Source organism: Periplaneta americana, chromosome 4 (genome assembly GCF_040183065.1).
Source record: "Periplaneta americana isolate PAMFEO1 chromosome 4, P.americana_PAMFEO1_priV1, whole genome shotgun sequence".
In the NCBI taxonomy this organism is placed as follows: Eukaryota; Metazoa; Arthropoda; class Insecta; order Blattodea; family Blattidae; genus Periplaneta; species Periplaneta americana.
In genome coordinates, this window is record NC_091120.1 from 152,353,146 (window position 1) to 152,372,284 (window position 19,139).

Genomic DNA, 19,139 nt, shown 5'->3' on the forward strand with positions numbered 1-19,139 from the left:
CTTGTTGCCAAAACTTACAGGATGGCCCCGGGATTCACTCATTCTCCTATCAAATTGAGTAACAAACAGGATTTTTTCAGGGGGTAAAAGGCAGTCTAAACATGGTGCCGACCACAATACCTCATTCTAGTGCCGAGGTCATGGAGTTCTTCCTCCATGTCGCTCAAGCGCCTTGTTAATATTTACTTGCTAACCATAAGCGAAAAAAACATGAAAAGGATGAACACAAACGTCAAGAGTAATAATAGGCCTACAAATTACAGTAACAGCATTTAAATTCCACTACAAATATATGGAAACTAAATAACAATCCATGACTTCGATATGTTACCTACCTTAAGTTGTTCCAAGTTTGTAGATGTGGTGAAGGAATCGAATGAGAAGCTGTCAGGAGGATACAGCCTGTGATGTTGCACATATGTTGGCCATTTCTTCACCTTAGCCACTTGCTCACCTTCAACGTTGAGAGTCGCTCTAGTAGCTGTAAGGAAAAGTGGCACGAGTTATGGTTTTATTGGCACAAAACAAATCGACTATTGTGTTTTTTCTTTCGCAAGAAACTGTTGCTAAAGCACTCCTGTGAGCTTCGTATTTCCATTAGGTCTACGGTATACACGGCTCATATTAATTTTATTGTCCATTACGTATTTATTTGTTTATCGACTTGTTTGCTAAACATATTCTTTAATTATTTCACTCCTTTAAACACTTTTAATTGTATTTCATTACATTTCTTGGTACACTAGACATTAGTGCAGTATTCAGTACCTCAAGCACCTTGATTGTTTGGGTGTAACCCAGTTATCATTTATTAATTCAATAATTTGGATATGATTTATTGTATACATATTGTATATATGTATACTGCGTTAATTATTTATATTACTGTATTTTGTATTAGGCTATTACTATATTGTAGTTTATGTTAACTTTTATTGCATATTTCCATTTACTTGAATCAGGGACTGCAGAAACAGCACATGTCACTATTTGTGGCGAAATGAGTTTATTCGAGTTTCATGGACTGTTGATATAGGGCAGTGATGTCAAAGCAAGCGCATTTTTCTGACCTTGACGTCGTGCGCGGGCATCAAGCGCTAGGTATGCATATATAAATAATTATTATGAAAGTCGCCATATTTTTTTCTGCTATTACGATGAAATAAGATCCACTTCCACTAAATGGACCAGAACACCAGTAGCAGAGTTAGTAACACGTGCAAACGAAATTATACGAAACGTGAGGAATTTTATTATAGGTGTCTAGTATTATGTGACAGGTTAGGTTAGGTTAGGTTAGGTTAGGTGTGTTAGCTTTGATTAGGTGTGTTGTATTATATGAGAGGTTAGGTTAGAATTGATTAGGCGTGTAGTATTATTACTATGTTGACGACACTGAAATCCACTGTCACATTAAGGAAATATGCCCGTATTCTTAATTCACGTACGACGATTTTCTTATATAAGGTACGTATTTAGGACGGGTTGGGTAGGCTTACAGCTCTCCCGGTGATCACATCAATTTCTACTAATCAATACTATAAATCCAAGGCATTTTCAAAGTATTTTAGCAAGTTCTTATAGGGCTGCGACATAAGTAACCTTTACCGTATTTCCACTTGATGTCACAAATATGTAAGCATGGGGCGAAAGGTGTAGAATATTAAAAAAAACAAGCAAGTCACTCGAATAATGTATCTTTACCTACCTAGAAAATTAACCTGCTCCTAAAAAAAATATAGCGTTCGTTTGTCTTCAATTGAGGGTTTCATAGCACTTACACGTTTTTCATGGAACTAAATTGCCATCTTGATTCTGATTTAGTATGTTAGGTCTGCAATATTTACAAACGATGTCAATGTTACTGATAATGCCTGTGTCTGTCACATGCACTGGTAGGACCAATTTGTTTCTGATGTTATAAGGACACACATCCAATCAGAGCACTTGTCTTCAATTCTTCATTAACAACCACCGATGATTTTGTAAATAGTACAGGATCCTCAATTATGTTTAAAAACAGAACCCTAGTTTCCTTATTAAGGATATATGTACGTGAACGACCACAAATATTATCAGAAAATGCAGTCTCTAAATTTCTAAAATTTTATAAGGAAAAGAACTCTCAATTGGACAAAAATAACAAGGTACCACAAGACTTATTAGAACTTAAATATCTGATAAAAGTATAAAAAAAAGGTTACTAATAATATTTTTTAGAATTCACTTTTTACTTTAAATTAAATTTTCCAAAATTTTAAAATTTTCACACAATATTATTTCATAAATCCACAACCATTAGAGATAGAATTCTGAAATTTTGTACACTGATTTAACATGCATTTATGCAAAAGGTAGACTACAATAATACCCATTTCTTTGAAAATAGAAAAATTAGGTCACAAAATATTATGTAAATTTTAATATATTTTATATAGGACAAATAAAAAATTAATTGTATTAAAATAAACAACTCTACATGTCAGAGTAGTCTACTTTTCAGAAATAAGTGTTTATTACATGCAGGAAAAGTACTGAAGATGTCAGAGAGACCATAACAATGTTATGGTTACCAAAAGATGTAACTGCAGATTTTTTTTCTCATACTTTGATAAAACAGGTTTGAAAAATATTATTAGTAACGTTGTATGACTTGAGGCTTTCCCGGCGTTTGATGTAGAATAACTCTTCTCGGGTTCTCAGCCAGGTGAGTTGGAGATTAGCTTCCAAGCTTTCGACGGCTAGCTCTGCCATCTTCTTCGTCCCTGAAGAAGATGGCAGAGCTAGCCGTCGAAAGCTTGGAAGCTAATCTCCAACTCACCTGGCTGAGAACCCGAGAAGAGTTATTCTACATTATTAGTAACCTTTGTATACTTTTATCAGATATTCAAGTTCTAATAAGTCTTGTTCTGGTAATTTTTGTCCAATTGTGAATTCATTTTCTTATAAAATTTTAGAAATTTAGAGCCTGCATTTTCTGATAATATTTGTGGTCGTTCACGTACATATACCCTTAATCACATACTAGTTTTCTGGACGTGTAAAATTTAGCTAATGAAGTTTGGGCTGAAGTTCCCCTAAACTGGAAAATTGTCGCTGAGTATTACACTCATCACTTTCTTTGATACTTACTTAAAAGGCTCGAGTAAACTGTTATTTCCCTTCCTCTCCATCCTGGATTCCGGAGTTTTTCACTGAACACCTCACTTAACAAATGATGGGTAGGTTGGCATTAACGAAGAAATGGCACCTTTCTTTGAGTCGAGGGAACTTCAAAGGTGCTGTGTCGAACATGATAATTTCCTTAAGGATGTTGCTTGGTAGAAAATGAAGCTCACAAACCTCAAACAAACAGATATTTAACTAAATTATTAATATGAACAGATAGGCCTACACTTTCAATAATTTCAGTTAATTAAATCACATTGTTAAAAATATTAGGCCTATAGTATTATCTTGTAGCAGATAAAACCAGACACAAACACTCAGGAATTTAACTTGGGTGAGACATCAAGATATTCAAACTAAATATTTTGATAATTATTCCTTGGTGTGTATAAAAGATAAATATACTCGTATAGGCTATTATGAGTTTATTTATTTTTTTTATTAATATTTGTGTGCTGAACAACAGCCAGAGGCCAATTATAATTCAGCACAATACACAAACGGAAGGTACAAAGGTGCAAAAATAAATAAAATAATATCTTAAATCAAGAAAAACGTACATAAATAAAACTGAGAACAAGGACAGTAAATACTAATAAACGAAACTGTACTTTAAAAGGATCTAAATTGTTCCCATGCAAATTGGCATATTTTATGCATCTACAGACTGGAGAAAGAAATTTTGAATTTTTGTTGTAAAAAAATTTTGAAATCTTAAACCCTTTGTAGGAATACGAAGGCTGACATTGTTTATGATAGACTCACAATCAATATCACCCTTGATAACTTTGCAAAGAAATTGATAATCAAGGATAAGTTAATAATAATAATAATAATAATAATAATAATAATAATAGATTTATTGGCGAAACGAGCGTTGAGCGACTTTCGCCGATTTTGGAATAGACTGCCAACATAGAAAACAAAAAATCACACTCAATCGCTTTCACCTTCATCTTGATGGAATAATAAAAGCCTAAACTAACCTAACCTAACCTAAGTGCGTCGGTGTCTATTCCAAAATCGGCGGAAGTCGCTCAACGCTCGTTTAACCGATTTATTAATAACAAACTTCGAATTTACCGATCAGTCTAATTAGAAATTCATAAACAAAATTGGTCATCTAGTAAATTTGCTTAATTATCAAGCTTGGGCACGCCAAGCTGGAGTATATTACCGGCCAATGAACGAATATTGCACACGACACGAGTAGCAGCATTGCCAATACATGCAAACAAAATGATAATGAACGTGAGGAATGTTCTACAGGTGGAAGGTTAGGTTAGGTTTGATTAGGTGTGTAGTATTATTACTATGTTGGCGACACTGAACCCCACCTTCAAATTAACGAAATATGGCGAAGTGGAGTCCCTGTAATTTACAATTACCAAATTTATTTACGCCCTAGACGGATCTACTAGAGAATACGACACGTTTTTTGTTAGATTGAGAGTGTTCGTAAGGCTGAGAATCAGTGACAGGTTAGGTTGTTAGGTTAGATTTGTTGAGGCTTGCTTTGCACATATAATTATTATATTACGTCATCGTAGCAATCTTTGTTTCATCAGTGGAATATAATATGACTGCATTGTATTCTTCAGTAACCCCCACTAGCTTAGGCCTAGTTCAATAGCTCTGGTATAAAATGCAAGCTAATATCATATTGCTTATATGTAACATCCCAGCTATGTAATACAGAAAATATATATTAACTTGCGCTGTTGTGAGATGTAGTTTCTAAATCTCTCTTGATTGCTCGTAGACCTATCCATTTCTGCCTAAGTTAAGTTAACTTTGGAAAACTATTAGTTCAAAATAGAAAATTATTGTATTACCTAACAAGTGTAACTTCTTCTTCTTCCTTTTTATTTAGCGACGCTCTTGTCCCATTATGACTTTCAGCGTCGATTTTCTAGGTCGATATTATGTTTTATCAATGATACTGGTGACAGACTACAGTCACTAATCGCGATTATCGACCTAATCGCGATCGGGTTTGTAGTGTGTCACCGTCCCGATCGCGATCAGGAGCTTAATCCTGTTTCCAGAACTAGATAATCGCGCTGAGGCACGGCCCAGTGGACGAAAGTAACATTTTAGTAATCTTTGGTTTCGAATCACCTTGATTTATATTATTTAGGAAGTCGTGACAGCTTCTGCTGTGGAATTTTGTTACCCCTTCCATTGTATTATATGAAATAGAAACGAAAATGAATGGCTAGAAAATGAATTTGGCTACTATTAGACGTAGTGGAGAAATTTAATGCAGATGTGAGAAAAGTAAAAAGAAATATATTAACAAATGACAGACGAACTATTCATATTTCATATATATATGGAGAGGAATAGAAGGCTGCTGAAAGATGTTTCATTTCAATAAATAATGGATTAGAAACTGGAACTGGTTTCTTTTTCAGATTTTCAATTTCAGTCTCCATTATGAAGCTATCGTTGAGGTTAGGGTTTATTTTAAAAATATGTTTTATTACAAAATAATATAAATTTTTTGGCATGATGATATAAATTTTATTTGTTATAAAATTTCTTTTGAAAATAATATAAATAGTAATGATATAAATTGTATCAGTTTACATTGTAAAGCATATAATTATTTTAACAAATAAATTCCCATATCAAGCTGCAAGAAACAACAAAAAAAGAAAAAAAAACACAATGAATAAACATCAAAAGAAAGTATGAACTTTAGGTGTTGTCCAGGAGGGAAACAAACATAGCCTATACGTATGTACATAGAGAAAATTGTTTCCTCTATGGTAATTCAGCTGTTAACCAGACGGGACCTAGTGTGTCACCAGATTTTCGGTAATCGCGATCGGACCTAATCGCGATTAGCGACTGTAGTCTGTCACCAGTATTACGGTATGTGTGAATTCTTCCCCAAAGAACTATAATTTCATTTTACATTTTTTAACATAGTTATATATGATTCTTGCCTTTCGTGAGTTTGGGTTAGATATTAGATCTTGTACACACAAAGGACCTACTAATTCAATTTTATATAACAGTTCGACAAAAGAGTTTACGTTTGCTATTTGTCTGGGGCAACCAAAGAGCATGTGGTGCAAAGTTCCTATATTGCCACAGTCACAGAGATTGTGATCTTGTAGACCATATAGTTTCTTTTTACACGAAGTAAGTGCAGTATTCAATCTAATCGACAAATGTAACTTTAGTTCAATTTGGAGATTATGGCTCCTTACACAGGTTGGCCAACACCGACAGTTAAATTTCTCCGGGGTGACGCACGTTAACCAATATAAAAAAAAACTAAATATTCAGAATTACTAACTACGGAAAAAAAAACACGGCGCCCCAGGTGCCCATTCATGGCGCAACGGTTGAAAACTAGATTTACTGTCTTAACGTAATTCTTCTATTGTCTTCTACATCTAGTTCAGCCACATGGTTTGCGTATGTAAGAAACAGTGTTGCCAGCGTGTCACAGCTGTGTTCCCATGCAATGTGTCTACGACTATTAACGTAATAAAATTTATTTGAAATCTGTGTTATTTTCCATGCAAATACTACTGTAACATGGCCATACATAGCTTACTGTATCATCACGAGATAAAAATCCAATTTTGACCGGTTTCATGAAAAACTTAATTATAATTTAAAGTTACAAAAGACCATTTTTTTTCGAAAACCGCCCTTCTGGGAACAAAATAATATTAGACTTTCTTGTTTGCCATAATTCGAGATATATCCCAGAAGGATTGTAAAAGGTTACCTTTCAACCTGTATGTTTTTGTTCAACGTAACGGAGTTGATTTCGTTAAATGAATTAATTGCATATATTATATATCGATATTTAACCTATGTATGTATTTATTTACACTGCAAGTGGGCAAGCACCCGGTGGCAGTGGTATACACAATATAAACAATACACAATAATATTACAATACACAATACAATTATACAATACAAATACAATTATACAATATACAATACAATTATATACACAATACAATAAGAATACACAACACAATTGAACACAATAATTATAATTAATAATAATACATAAAATAACCTAATTAATAAGTGAACCTAATTTTACAATACAACCTACATATGTATAGGCCCTACATAAGTTTCACATTGGTACTGATATTAGTCTTTTACTTTACTCTCATCTCATTCACTGTAGTGGCACTATGACGCATTTCACTGACACTTTAGGACACATTTCACTGACACTATAGAACATATTTCATTTACACTATATCACTGATCGGAACTATTCACTGCACTGTGAAACCATAACTTCACTGACACATCACGCTTCACTAATACAACAGCTCAAATAAGACAAAAACTTACACCCTTACGCATACTTATAAACAGAACTACATTTAAGCTAAACAATTCTACGATGAAAGAGTAAATATGAATGAATATGAGTAGGCTATATGAATATATATATATATATATATATATATATATATATATATATATATATATATATATATATATAAACATTTCTAGTCTAAGACTCTCTTACACGCTATTTTTAAATAATTTACAATTCAAACCAAGGGAGTAACTCGTCAGGCTAAATAAATACATGTCACCTTAAAAAATTAAATGTTAAATGTCACCTTAATTTTAATTTACACTTTATACACAACATTTTAAGTTATTCTAGAGTCTCCTTAAGGAAGGACAGCCCTCAAAGACCGCTCCAGGTAGGACATTCCAATTATTTATAGTATTTTATAGTTCTATTTAAAAATGAGAATTTACCTACATCGGTTTTCTGTTTCCTACATTTGATTTTAAAATCATGATCGTTCCTACCATAGTACGTTGGCTTTTCTAACCGAGCCCTTATGTCTATCCATGCTTTCTGACCTAAATGTGCTCCATAGAACCTAGATGTGCTCTATAAGCTCTATACAGTTAATGTGTATCATGTTTACTATTATGTTCTATAATACATATTGTATATACTAGTTCAGTAGTATTAACGATCTAATTAGTCTATATTTTCTGTCATATGTAGCAGTAATATTTTGTACAGATCTGGTTTCGCAGTGTTAGTGCGTTTATATGGTCAAAAATAGCTGGACAGACCATTTAAATTTAGTAGCAATCTCACTTACAATCGTCTTGCTCCATTATTATTATTATTATTATTATTATTATTATTATTATTATTATTATTATTATTATTATTATTATTATTTACCGAAGATAGATTATACCTTTCGTAGCGTCCTGACGTAAGCATTTAGGGTCAGAGATTGAACTCTAAAACTCCAGGATATACTAACCGGTAACTTTCCTAACTTGTTTGGGAACGAAAATGCGCTGCCTGCTAATAAACCATCTTAAATTTCACCTGTGGATGGGTTGCTGCAGCCGAAAATGATAGATTACATTAACAGCCTGGGAGACATGTTCCACTCTTCTGCGAAGCCTCAAATCCGGTAGTTGGTCATGTCCGAGCTACTTGTTCAGGACAAGAGATACGCTAACTGGGGCGGAGTGAACATATCCCATCATGCAGCGCAAGGGATCTGCAACTTGTGGTCCACGAACCTCACTTCGTATAGAAAGAGTTTGTTGTTTTATACTAGTAATAATTTAAAAGGATTACGTCTCGTGACCAGAATATTGTACGAAATGGATACATAAAAATTAGAGATTTATCCTTCGAAGACGTGAAAAATTCAAATATCTTGGTGCAACAGAAACAAATATAAATGACACTCGGGAGGAAATTAAACGTAGAATAAATATGAGAAATGCCTGTTATTATTCGGTTCAGAAGATTTTGTCATCTAGTCTGCTGTCAAAAAATCTGTAAGTTAGAATTTATAAAACAGTTATATTACCGGTTGTTGTGTATAGTTGTGAGACTTGGACTCTCACTTTAAGAGAGGAACAGAGATTAAGGGTGTTTGAGAATAAGGTTCTTAGGAAAATATTTGGGGCTAAGAGGGATGAAGTTACAGGAGAATGGAGAAAGTTACACAACACAGAACTGCAAGCATTGTATTCTTCACCTGACATAATTAGGAACATTAAATAGAGACGTTTGAGATGGGCAGGGCATGTAGCACGTATGGGCGAATCCAGAAATGCATATAAAGTGTTAGTTGGGAGACCGGAGGGGAAAAGACCTTTGGGGAGGCCGAGACGCAAGTGGGAGGATAATATTAAAATGGATTTGAGGGAAGTAGGATATGAGATTGGATTAACCTTGCAAAGGATAGGGACCGATGGCGGGCTTATGTGAGGGCGGCAATAAACCTGCGAGTTCCTTAAAAGCCATTTGTAATTAAGTAAGTAAGTCTGTCTGTCTATCTGTTTGCCTGTATGTTTGTTAACTTTTCACTCGATAACGACTGAAAAGATTTATATGGTATGCAAATTAAGGTGGAGCCCACTAAAGACACCTTTGAAAATAATTCAGGAGCTAATGATTACAACTTATAATACGCTAATTATTCACTAATAATAAAGCTGTATTTGAAAATATAATAGATTACAGTACATTATAATTATTTCTAACAAGTGCAACGAAGTGCCCGGGTATGGCTAGTATTTTATATAAGAAATAAAATGCCTATGAGTGAGGTTTTGGCTGATATGTAGGCTACGTATAGGCCTATTATTAGGCAGTACATCTCACTTGACGATAGGGAAGACTGTTGTACCTTGAAACACTTTTCACGTTTTATTATTTTTTTTTAATTTTGGAAAATTAAATTTTTAAAATTAAAAATGCTTGGAATAATTATTGAAGATTCCTTTACAACTTCCTGTATGTATTTTCCTGTTTTACAGATCTATTAAGGACGGAAAAATAAAATGAAGGGATATGTAATGTGTTCAAAGGTACAACAGGTTCATGTACCTTGGAACGTACCCTCTTGTAAGTTGGAACACATGGAATATAGGTGGGAATATAGCTTTAAAAACTGATAATCGTATTCAAAATGTATTTGCAATCATAATCCAGAGCAGGCTTCTCTGTTTGAGATTTTATTTCCTGGAAGAGCAATAACTGCTTCAGCAGCTTTCTTCAAGGTAGCCGATCAATTGGGGGCTTCTTAACTCCAGACTTACTTCGTGACATGATCTTAAAATAAAAGAAAAACAAAAAACCGATAGTATCGTGTCCTTTGGAACATGCTCCACGGTGCAAGTTGTCTTGTGTTCAAAGGTACAAAAGGGTGCACTTTTTACAAATATGGCTCCCAAAACTAGAGATTCGAATAAATCATGGAAATTAAAATATGTTATTACTCACCAGACGATAGGGAACACACCGTACTTGATTGATAGTAACAAATACAATCTGGTTTTGTGTTAGAAAACATTTATCAACGAACGAAATGTTTATTTTTGGTACTAAAATAATTTTTTTTTTTCCACAGAACTCACACTTTGCATTAAATCAAACTGAAACTATGACCAGAGCTACTTAGCGGCTTTCTCTACAATCTATTTCAGTTTGAGTCCTCTAGGTAGCAGCAAAAATAAAAAAAATAAAATGTTTAAAGGTACACTATACTGAAGGTACAACAGTCTCCCCTATGTGTCAGAGGAATAACAATATTAATTTTTTGTATATATCTGAAGTCTGATTAATGTAATATGTAGCTAATCGACGATATATGCCATGGAGGGGGGGAAGGAACTGGCCACCTTACGCCATTATCTTCTGGTCTAGTTGCCTCATAACTGGTGTCTTGCTGGTATCAGTTGTGAGGTTCAGAACTGCCTTCGAACTGTTGACTAAACAACAAACAAGAAAGAAAAAAATCATATTAAGATAATGTTGCGTTCAATTCAGATTACACGAACCACAGACAGAAATTCAGTGTTTAAATCTAGAAATGTTTAAATATAGAAATGCTAATATACGTACTAATATTGTTAAAAAATGGCTTAATTCCAACTTCCTTTCTTTAAATATATCTAAATCAACTTTAGTTCCTTTTTCGTTAACAGCTGCCAGTGTTCAAAATTTAAAATTTAGCGATAAATATAGACTAATAATACACAGTGAAAATTGTTTAGATCCCAAAAGTTGTAAATGTCCACCTTTGAAAGAAGCCACGTATGTCAAATATCTGGGTATCATTATTGATCAGAATTTAAAATGGCCTCATCACATTACTTATCTTTGTAAGAGGCTTCGTAAAACAATTTATAAATTCGTTAATCTTCGATGCTACTTACCTATTAGAGTTCTACGAAATGTTTATTTGGCCATTATTCAGTCTATCATTCAATATGGTATAATTGTGTGGGGTGGAAGTACAAAAATTAATCTTAGTCCGTTAAATTTACTACAAAAACGAATAATTAAAATTTGTTTGAAGAAACGTTTCGATTATCCAACTAAATTAATTTATTCTGAATTTAATGTATTTAATATTGAACAAATTTATAAGTATACGCTGTTAAAATTTTATCATGAAAATCGTAATAAGTTTGTATTACAGACACACAATTATGACACAAGACGAAATATTAATTCAACATTAGTAGAACCTAAATGTCTCACATCTGCTGGTCTAAAGCACAGCATTAATTTTGGCCCTCAGTTGTACAATGCTTTAACATGTAACCCACTAACATACAGTATAACAAGAAAATTAGAAACGTGTTAATATCTTCAATTTGATTAAATAAATTTATAGTCTATGTGTATTAATGTGAATTAATCAACCTATATTATATTTGTATTCTATAATTTTGAAATATATATACATACATATATATAAATTGTCCTACTTTTCACGTGCGATATTATTCTTCTCTAGTGTTAATATTATATTATATAATTCCATTGCCGCTGTAATTTAAATTTTAGTTCCTATTTCATTTTATTTTTTTTTCTTACATTAATATTGTATTATATAATTTCTGTAACTGTAATTTCAATTTTATTTTCCTATTTTATTTTATTTTATATTCTCTTATAGGGCTATTAAAATTATATCTGAACTGCGACCGAACACGAGAGCTGCTCATTCGGTCTCAAATTTTGTTAATACTACTGTATCTCCTTTTTTATATTGATTGTATTATTTTACTTCTATTTCTCTTGTTTGTAATTATATTCTTTATTCTGTATATTTACATTTAAATAAAATAAATAAAAAATAAATAAAATCATAGAAATTCGCAAGAGGACAAGTGAATTCGACGATATAATCTCCAGACGAATGCTGGTGAATTCAAGAGCAGAGCGCTGGTAGCCCCTTCCCCCAACTTGCTTTACTCCCGAAGAAGGGTACATAATGACACCATTATTGGAGTGGCTGGCCTCCGAAACAAGATTCATTTGTAATGGGGTTGTGTAGAAGCGACCAGGTGTACACAAGGGCTGTTGCGGCCACCTGTAGGGTGCACAACAGGTGGCTGTGCGTATACCTGCACCAACCCTCGCAAAACACTACATAAAGGGAGAGACGTGATGTTTTCACTTACGTACGTTTAACATAAACTAGGGTGAGTATTGTATCCTGGCCAACTGCTTCTAATGCCAATAAAAGCCAAGTAAGATTAAGATTAAGATGAACTTATGATATGTTTTCGTTATATTAATCACAAAGTTAATTTTTAACGATAATATTAGATAGTACTGTATCAAATTTCACTTATAATAGACCCACACTAAAAGCTCGTCAACAAATCCATTAAAATGAAACACAGTAATTCTCTTACGAATATGTGCAATGGTATATATTAAATAAAGAAATAAAGGAAAAGTAGTCATTAACCCTTAAAGTGCCAATCACGATTACATCGTGAATTTATTTATTCTACGGTCTACTGGTATTCAACAGTCTACTGGATAATATCGAAATATTATCACAAATCCAGCTTAACGCTAGCCTATCACATTTAGGAAATCATCAATTGTTATATTATAAAAAAAAACCAAACACTTCAGCACATAAAAATTCTACGGTGTTAAAAGTGTCTTCAAAATTCAACGAAATATGTAAAACATAGGTTCTAGATTTCAGCATTTCTTATATATGAAATATACAGTAAACATTTTCTTGTTAATATACTGAAGGTAGTTGATTTCAAATAGTATTACTATCTATCTATTTGTTACCCTGTCATTTGCCATTTACGAGTATAGCTACATTTTACATCTTTTGGTTATGGTATCTATATTTATCTATTTTTCGTTTTTTAATTTTGTATTTTTCATTATATTTATATTTGTGTCCTTTATTTACGTAATATGTATTTGTTTTTTTTTTTTTCATTTTTCATTTGTATTTACACTATATATTTGTTTTTATCTCTTTTTTTCATGTTATCTCCAAGTTTTTGTTCTAAGGAAATATTTGTACTTTCTATTGTAATTGGGGCTTTGCCCTGCTTAAATAAATAAATATATATGCATATATAAATAAATAAATAAATAAATAATTAAATAAATAAATAAACAAATAAATAAGTTAATAAATTAAATAAATACATTAATTAATGAAATAAATTAAATAAATACGTAAATAAATAATTAAATAAGTAAATAAATAAACAAATAAACAAGTTAATAAATTAAATAAATACATTAATTAATGAAATAAATTAAATATATAAATTAAATAAATAAATAAAATAAATATATATACATTATATAAATAAATAAATAAATAATTTTGCTAGAAGTGCCGGTCACGATCTAATCTATAGTTTCCATTTTGCTGTTATTCTCCAGACGGCAAAGACAGTTATTGTTTTGTTGTGCTAAGAGCATAGAGCAGCGGTGACCAAAACTCGAACTGCAGTGATTACATGCGACAGACAGCCTATGAAGTAAGGAGACGGAAGAAAAGTACTTGGCATGAAAACTACAACCAGTGGTGGTTCCTGTACTAACATCTTGATCAATCCCGCGGATAAAAATCTCAAGCTTTGCTGTATCAGTAATGTCATTGCTGTTATCAAGCGCCAGTAAATAATATACGATTTTTTTTGCTTTTTTTTTTTTAACCTTTCTCTTGAATATAATCAGAAACTTTCTAAATTCTTCTCTCGATACTTGGTCGAGAATTCGTACTTTTTCATGAACGATATCTGCACTAAGAAAATGAATACTCTTCCAGTAAGAGAGTTCCTAGGCTTTTGTTCCCAAAAAGTGTTGGGCCACCAGGTCAGCGTTTAATTTCTTGTCTTACATGCAATTGTGGCTACGATATGAAAGGAGGTCTACATAGGCGGATGCATTTCGAAGAAGTAACTTTGCAAAAGAAGTTCAGTACGAGTCCATATAGAGTCTAGTCTAACAACAATACCCTCTAAAATTTGTTTCCAACTACAGCATTTACAAAGATATTTTGTAATAATAATAATAATAATAATAATAATAATAATAATAATAATAATAATAATAATAATAATAGTAATAATAATAATAGTAATAATAATAATAATAATAATAATAATAATAATAATATCAGAACACATATCATTTGTAACTGTAGGCCCAAATAAATTACAAAATAAGGAAAACAAGCGACATAAACAGAGTAATTATAAAAATTAAGTCACAGAAATAGACTTTTCTGAAATAATATTTAGATAAAACATGTGGAAAACAATATGTTCGAACCCCCGTATGAGTAAAACTCGTTACCAAGTAACCAAGATAATATTATACTTAAAATTAAAAATAAGTGACGTATTCTATTTAGTAAGAATTTAATATTAGTCAGAAGTCAAAATGAAAGTTTTGTAGGTTAACTTGATAACAATCTCTCCATTTTTCCGAGGCCATCCAGCTTCCCGTCTGCTTTGTGGTCTGTAGTTGAATTATTTGTAGAGAGATCGGAATTTGTACCATTCTTAAAAGACGATCATATTAATTTTGTCTATTATCCAAAGTTTCTAATATTTTTTGAGACTTGTAATAATTCTAATCTTATACAGTTACTTCATTTTTGATCTCCTAAAGTATATCCCGTCAGTTTGTCCGTAATTTAATCTCAGCAGTTTCAATCCTCTCAATTTGCATTGGTTTGCTATTAATGTCAATTTTCTGCTCCATACAGGAAAATCGGTACGGCCATTGTTTCACAAAATTTAATATCAGTATCCTTGCTTACTTTTTAATTAGTGTTTGTTTCATCTTACCTCTCAACTGCAGAAACTTTCTTGGATTTTTCATTAAATAAATTTAACTAAATTAAATTAAATATCGCATATTTGCCTCGTCTAATAACATACCATTCAAAGGAAACCACTTTGTTATGGCAGAATTTCTATTTGTTTCGCATACCGTTATATTTTATGTTTGCAAAGGCCCAAAATCAGAGAACTCACTTCCAAACATAGACGTTTATTCGCTCCGTCGAAATGTTCCCATCTTCTGCAGTAATGATTGAAGATTGAAGTAGATTCTGCACCATATATGATAACAGTTTTTTAATGTAAGTTATAATAACCAAGTACAATGATTAAATACTTTATAAATCCCCTTCAGGAAACACACAATCGTAATTCCACTCCTTTTTTTTTTTCAGAAAAAAACTTTCAGGAGTGATAAATGTAAGAGAATTTAGGAGAATTCATCACAATTTTTTCGTCATCGTTACAATTTTTCATGCTAAATTCGTAACAAATTCATATTCGCAACAGGTATAGCTATATTTATCACAGTGATTTATTCATAAAAATTTTAATTGGTCACTTTTCCTTTATTTTGCTGTAAGTTTCCAGCTATATTGTGGCCCAATGCACGGAGACAGTCCAGAATGTTTCTCTCCTCTTTATACTGTTCGACGATGCGAAAAATGAGTGTGTCGATCTCGAGTGTCCAGCTTGCAGCCGTTCGATGTCTGTTCGAATTTTAATTGTGTGGCGAATCGTAATTGTGACGAATTGTAATTGTGACAAATAAATTGTGGCGAATTTCCCGGTTCCCAATGTATAATATCTCCTTGATCGTTACGGTTTCTTCAACGATACGTACAATAATATCCACCTCATAATGAACTGACGTCGAATAAAACAGTGATTTAATTTACCCCACAGAAATAAATCCAGTGGAGAGAAATCCGGTGACTGTGCAGGTCAACAAGCTCTTTGTTTTGTTCGTGCACCACGTTTCATAGGAAGTAAATCTGAACACTACGTTCGGCAGAAACATTCGGGTACTTTCTACAACATGGAAGTTATATCGCTTCAAGTAGCTATTTATTTTAGCTCTATGGTCGTTGAGTAAAATCTGCTTGTTTCGGCCTATTTTACCCTCCGTTTCAGTCTGCGCATCGAGCTTTTCTTCACTCCTTACGTTTCTTTCAAACTTTATATTGTTTTATACAGAGTGTTAAAAAGTATCCAATATTTTAGAAAGTGTTAGTATGCATCAAAACAAGAAAAAAATGTCTAATGAACATGGGTCCTACAACACATCCTACTTTCTGAGATCTGAACACTTGTTCATACGAGGTGCTCAATATGACGTCCATTCATGGCAATGCATTCCTCTGCCCTTCGGCGTAAGGAATCACGCACTCTTTGAAATTGACCTGGTTGTTCTTGATAACCAAAAGTCTAGGGGATTTAGATTTGGGGAACGAGCAGGCCAAGGTGTGGGGCCTCCCCAATCAATCCAGCGGTCCTGAAATGTCAGCGTCAGATGTTCAAGCTTATTGCGGAAAAAATGTGCTGATGTGCATGAACCACATCTGTAGTCTTTGCTGACATGGCACATACTCCAGCAAGGTAGGCAATAATAAGAAAGTCCTGATAACGAGCCCCAGTTAATCTCTGGTAGCACGTATGGCCTTTAATCTATTGCCAAGAACTCCTGCTCATACGTATATTGAGAACCGGTGCTGATGCCATATTTCTTCCATTGCATGGGAATTTTCATCTGCCCACACATGCTAATTACGAAAATTCACAACAATATATTTGCTGAAAACCGCTCATATTCGCAACCAGACTTATGTTTTCAGTATTCTTTGCAACATATCATTATTCCATGCCAGGGGTGTCAACTACTGTATGATTATCTGGTAGTCTGCTGTATTGTAGGACAGAAGAGTGCATTGCCATAAATCAGGGCCGGGCACATTACGTGATTCTGAGAAATGAGCGCTGTGTGCTTTAAAGAGCGGGTCTCGCGAGCGGTGTGACGTATGCTTACTGTATGTCATTCAGTGTCGGTGTAGTGGTGACTCTGCAGTATGAAGGCGAACTTTGAAGACAGAGCTTCCGCTCATACACTAAAGCGTCCCGCTACTCCCAATGCTTTTAATGTATCATGGGAGGAGGAGTTCTTTTTGGTGGAGAGCAGTGGATTAGCAAAGTCTTTAATTTGGCATAAAACACTCCAACTGATTAACAGGTTCAATATCCAACGACATTATTCTTTACAACATGCTACTGAATGTGACAAATATGTTGGTAATGAACGTCATAAATGAATACAACTTAAGAAAATGTTTCTCAGGTAGGCTACATTATATTAGAGTATCTATTTTATATTTATATTGCATTGTAAGTTATTATATACTTAGTAATATATAATTTTAAATTATACAAGTATTATGATATATAATATATAATATTATATATCATGAACTGTAATATACTATACTATGATATATTATAATATTTGTATAGCCTAATTTAAAATTATATATTACTAAATGTACTATAACAACTTATAATGCAATATAAATATCGAATAGATACTCTAATATAATGTACAAAGTCTTTCTTTAAGTTGCATTAATTTATAGTCATATCATATCTTATATCGTATCATATATCATATCATATCATATCATATCATATCATATCATATCATATCATATCATACCATACCATACCATACCATATCATATCATATCATATCATAGCATACCATATCATACCATACCATACCATACCATACCATACCATATCATATCATATCATATCATATCATATCATATCATATCATATATCGTATATTATATTATATTATATTATATTATATTATATTATATTATATTATATTATATTATATTATATTATATTATATATTAACAGGATGACAATAATGCTCTTAGTGAATCGGCCATGAGAATTACCTACAAAATTTGCCACGAAATTGCAAAGGAATTGAAAACATTCAACGAAGGTGAATTCATCAAGCGATGTTTAATTATATTGGCAGATGAACTCTGCCCACAGCAAGTAGGGGAAGTGGAAGCCATACGCCTGTCTCGTAGATCCGTGGTGAGGAGGTTGCAGTATGTGCGTATGGGTTATGTAAATAAGCCTAATGATTTGTGTGTGTGCATAGAGCGAAGTTTATTTCATTAAATTAATAAGAGTGTTATAAATTCTGTAATGTACAATGGATTGATGTGATATCCTTATAAACTATTATGTACTGACAGACTGAATGACTAGAACAACCGTGGCTCTTGTTATATTAATGCAGGGACGGTAGCTGTAATGCGAGTCCGCCACTGCGTGAGCGTTCTGCTCTGGCCTGGAATTGAAGTGCCTTGCGGAGCGAGAGCAGCTCTGGCCGACTAAATGGAGCCGCTCTCATGCCCGGCCCTGCCATAAATGGACGTCACATTGAGCACCTCATACGAACAAGTGTTCAGATCTCAGAAAGTATGTGTTGTAGGACCCATATTTATTAGACATTTTTTTCTTGTTTTGATGTATACTATCATCTCCTAAAATATTGAATACTTTTTAACACCCTGTATAATTAAAAATTCTATTAGGAGTTCAGTCCGGGACTCAAACGAACTAGCCGATTGTGTGCTTCGTACAAGATGTCTTTGACAGAAATTTCGGTGGACACCTGTGCCAAGCCTTGCGGTTGAGCGCCACCAGTGCTCCAGTTCTTCCCTAATGAATACTAATACGTAAGAACCGCGTTTTGGGGCAGCAGCGACTAGCCCGCGCCTGTGAGTCACGCTGCCTGCCAGTTTTTTGTGCCGTCGGGAG